General features: G+C 43.4%; 1 non-coding gene across 1 annotated transcript; it reads left to right on the top strand.

Moving 5' to 3' along the window:
* The first annotated feature begins 932 nt into the window (after positions 1 to 932).
* On the top strand, positions 933 to 1,039 carry LOC117129540. The gene has a single exon (XR_004453178.1). It is a non-coding gene; the product is annotated as a small nucleolar RNA R71 (small nucleolar RNA).
* Positions 1,040 to 4,874: the final 3,835 nt, after the last annotated feature.

Raw genomic sequence — 4,874 nt, 5'->3', positions numbered from 1 at the left:
TGATCTCCTCTTGAGTCTCTCTACAGTTTTTAAAGAACTGGAGCAATGGACGAATCTGCAGAGCATCTTCGAAGGCAAGTTCTTTAGGAAGCCTTCTCACCATCTTGTTAAAACCTATCAGCTGCTCTTCACTAATGGGATCCATCAGATGTCTAGGTGGAATTGGATAGGGAACCTTGGGAACATAGACTCGAGATGGTGGAGTCTCGGCAGGTTCGCTAGGAGCAGTCACTCCAGAGCTAGCAGACTGCTCTGCTCTCTCTTCTGCGCCTAGAACAGTCTCAGCAAACGGTTGCTCTATTGCATTACAGTGCTCAGTCCTAGGATTTTTGTCAGTTCTTCCAGGGAGCGTCTCTTGTTGCCTCTTGACACTCTCAGCTGTTTGAGCAAGCTGAACATCGATCTTTCTTATGTGGATTGCAAGATTGTCATACTTGTTATTCAGCTCAGTGAACATGTTGCCCATCCTGGTATCCATTTCCGTGGTTACCTGATTCAACGCCTTAGCCTGAACCTGCTGACCTTGCAACAGCTGTTGCATCATCATACTCAGACCCTTCAGCTCATCTGGTTGACTGTTCTCAGTAGCTGGAACAGCTTGCTGATTGCTCTGCGGTTGTCGCTTGTTCTGTTTCTGAATATGTCCGGCCGTAGCTTGCTCCATGCTCAAGACGTGCCCTTGGTTGTTTTTCAGTAGCTGATCAACCTTGGCAGTCAGCTCATCTATTTTCTGGGCGTCAGAACTATTTCCTTTCTTGGAGCAATCACTCTCCTCTTTCTTATTAGCTGAGCTAGCAGCCATGTTCTCAATCAGCTTAAACGCTCCAGCAGTGGTTTGAGTCATGAAGTCTCCATTGCTCGCAGAGTTTAGAGCACCTTGGTATTTCCAGTCCACTCCATCATAGAAAATGTCCAGGATATAATCATCATCAAATCCATGGTGAGGACATTCTCTGCGATAGTCATTGAAGCGCTCCCATGCGTCGCAGAAAAGCTCATCAGTGAGCTGTCTGAAGGAGGTGATCTTGTTCCTCAATGCAGCTGTTCTCGCCTTAGAGTAGAAATGGCTGAGGAACGCTGATCGGACCTGTTCCCATGAAGTGAGAGAGCCGGTAGGGAGAGAGTTCAACCACCGTGCAGCTTTTCCATCAAGAGAGAATGGGAATAACATGCACGTGATGTAGTCTGGTGGAACACCATTCACGCGAGTGAAACTGCAGACTTTTTCGAAGCTCTCAATATGCTCCATTGGAATTTCTGTAGAGAGACCAGAGAACACCTTTCTCTGTACTAGACCGATCAAAGCAGGCTTGATCTCGAAGTCCTGCCTGGTGCAGAGTGGAGGAACAATGGCAGAGCGCGTAGTAGGGATGTTACGCGGAAGGTTTCTCTGCCCGATTGGAACAGTCTGCGCCTGTTGTTCCTGCTGCGCGAGAGCAGCCTGTTCAGCAGCATCCTGCTGAGCTTGGATGGTCTGCTGCATTTGTTGCATCTGCTGCTGCATGAGTGCCATAGCCGCAGCGAGATCATCCTGATTGGCGTGATCACCCATAGTGGTGTCAGTTTGCCTTGGCTGTTGACGATTTGTTCTTTCTAACCTTGCTAGCTCCTGGTTGGTAAATGTAACTAACTCTCCTTGTGCGTTTCTCCGAGTATGTCTACTGGTCATGCACCTGGAACATTAGCTGCAACAAAAAGGATAAGGCAAGTTAGAGGTCTTAGACTAAATAAATAACCGAAAAATAAAGGTAAAAAGATGGTCCCCGGCAACGGCGCCAATTTGATATTACGTGTATACGCACACCAAATAACCTAATGTGCACACTACCACAATCGAATGGTATGTCGATGTAGCACTTTAGGATCGAATCCACAGAGACCAACTATTACACTTTATCTTTATGGGATCAATATCAAGCTAAAACAATATGGGGGTTTTAAAGTTGAGGAATCGTAACAAGCAAGTAATAGATTGAATTAAAGTTTTCAGATGATTGAAAATGCTAGCCTAGGGTGGTTTGATCGGGTGTTAAACAAGTGTGAGCCAAACAATTATTCAAGTTTAATTAAGAGCAATTCTAGAACTCGGATCACTCAAGTAGAACAGCCCACTGTCGTGGTACTGCTCCCTATGCTGATCGATCTTGATACCTAAACTCTCGTTTGGATCAAGATGCGACAGCAAGCAATAGAGGTCAAGTCCGATATGTTCACAAAACACCCTAACATCTGCTTTCGCTGGTTAGGGATGCAATGCTCATTCAAGTTATGTCTAGCAACCTATAACACTTTTGATGAATAGATTAAACCTAGAATCAGGCACTAAGTGGTTAACTTGATGCAAGCCTTAAGAACAACAATGAATGAAGACAATCGATTTATAACTTATTTATGTCAAGCTCACGGATCTAACACCCTAACACCCTAGACTAAGCAAGCTGACTACTCAGCCATGGAGCAAGAAAACACAGAGACAGAGATATAAAGCAACATGAAATATGACTGAAATAAAGTAATAGGGTTCAGGGGGTTCTTCTCTAAATCGAGAGAGATGGCCTTCTCCCTTTACAAAGTAGCAGAATCTCAAGTTTCCAACTCTAAGGTCTGGTTCCTTGTCTCCGAAACAGCGTAGTATGATAAAGAGAAACAGAAAATATGATATATCAAAGCCACAGGCGGCTGGGAGAGAAAATAGGGATAATTAGGGCAAATCCCGTAATGATTGTAGTTTCCTTAAAAATCTCTGCCGCTGGAACACTCACTCGGAACAATCACTCGGGTTGCTCCGCTATCCGGAACAGTCATCAAGACTGTTCTGCGTGAAAACCACTAAATTGCACTGTTTGCTGCCTCTTTTGTTCCAGCTGGTCCATCTCCCATCCAATGCAACTCCAGACCTGTAATGACTTGAAAAGGACTAGAAAGACTCGATAAAGACTTGAAAACCAATTGAAAAGCATATATATAAGATGTATAAAACACCATATATCAATGTGTTGTACTCTTTCCTCACCAGGTTTTGTCCCATTGGGTTTTCTTGGTAAGGTTTTAATGAGGCAACATGCAAGCATGCTATTAGCCTTGGTCTAGGCCTTCTCAAACCGACAACCAGATGTCTGGTTTATTTTAGTTTATTTGGTTAAAACTTTGGGCTATTGTTTCAGCCTCATTTTCGGCCAGCTTGTTTAAGGCCTTTTTATCTTTGAGTCCCATAAGGGATAAACCCTATATAACCCCATGTAGTTGGCGATTTTTGCCTCAAGTCTTTATGAAATAATTTTGCCTTTGCAAACCTAAAACCCTAAGTCTTTTTCTGTGAGAAACAAGAGAGAGCAGCCGAGTCTTATCAAGCTTCAACCACCAAGCTTGTGGTGATTCTTCACCTCCATCCATCCATCGATTTGCCTTGAGAGTGATACACATCCAGCAAGCCAAATCCCATAGTTATCCACCTCCATCCACTGTTCTTGTTGAGAGAGATACACATCCAGCAACAAGGATCCATCCCCCATATTTCTATCCTTCTCTTTTATTTTATTTTTACTTCATACTGTTTTGTTTCTGTTCTAGTTATTTTTCCTAGTTGTTCTCTGTCTTATTTCAATTTATAAACCAGAAAAACTAATAAAAATTATCCTTTGCTTCTCAGGTACAAATCGGGTCCTTAGGCACAGCCTCACCCAGCCGGCTCCTTCCCATCCGAACCAGACCAGTCCGACCTGAAGGAACCTCAGTCCCATCATTTGTATAATCTGATTTTCAGGCTATATCATTTGGTATCAGAGCCAAATCGGCTCCTACATCTTCGGTTGTATCCTGTCCCTTTTGACTTTTGTTATTTGCTTGGTTCATCCTCTTGTTTTTCAAAAAAAAAAAAATTTGCACTTGTTCTTGCTGTTCTTGGCGAGTTCAAACTTGTTTTCTTTGCATATCTTTTGATCCATTTTGTGCATCTTTCATTCAAGTAACTTGTTTTTGGCATCCATCGATTTTTACTTTCCTTTTTGATCGGATTTCTATTTAATTGCATTTAATTTTCTTGGCTTGCACTTCAAGTTTTTCCATTTTCAAAAAAAAAACAATTCTTCTAAATCAATCTCATTTAATTTTCGGATTTGATTTAAATATTTAAAAAAAAAAAAGATTGTACTTTCCCATTTTAAAATTTTCGAAACTCAATTTAAAAAAAAAGGAAGTTTTACATTCATTGCATACTTTAGTTAAGTATCCTTTCCTTCTTCTTTGATTCTTTGCAAATCACTTTTTTTTTCTTTCCTGTCTTGTCGCAGGAAACATGGGAGACCTAAATGAAGCACCAACACAGGCCGAGATCAATGATCAGCTGTTGGCTAACCATGCTGAACTCCAAGCCGCACTGGCTACTGTGACTGAGCAGCTGGCTCAGATAACAGGAAGGAATCGAGCTAATGTTCCACAGCCAAGGAGGAGAAACCAACCCATTCCAGAAGAGAAACAGTCCCAATCCAGTGAGGACAACTTGGACACTGACCGTACCGAACTGGACGAGCCGCGGCACGAACGGGCCGGACGTGGGAACCGACGGGAGTATCGGGTCCAGGGCGATGGGAGCCCGGTCCGAAGGAGATTCCGAGATGATGATGTAGCTTGGCAAGGAGGCAAGGATCTCAAACTTACTCCTCCAACCTTTGCTGGAAAGGTTAACCCGGACGCCTACATTGAATGGGAGAGGTGCATGGAGTACATCTTTGAGTACTACCGCTATACTGAGGCCAAGAAGATCGCCCTAGCCGCAGCCCAACTGACAGACAATGCCCTAACCTGGTGGGACAGAGACGTAGCCGAGGTTGGCAGAGTCTATAGGATTGAGACTTGGGATGAGATGCGAGCTAAGC

This window comes from Brassica rapa, unplaced genomic scaffold (assembly GCF_000309985.2).
Source record: "Brassica rapa cultivar Chiifu-401-42 unplaced genomic scaffold, CAAS_Brap_v3.01 Scaffold0014, whole genome shotgun sequence".
NCBI lineage: Eukaryota > Viridiplantae > Streptophyta > Magnoliopsida > Brassicales > Brassicaceae > Brassica > Brassica rapa.
Note: the sequence above shows the minus strand (reverse complement) of the source record. Positions and strands in the feature narration are given on the sequence as shown.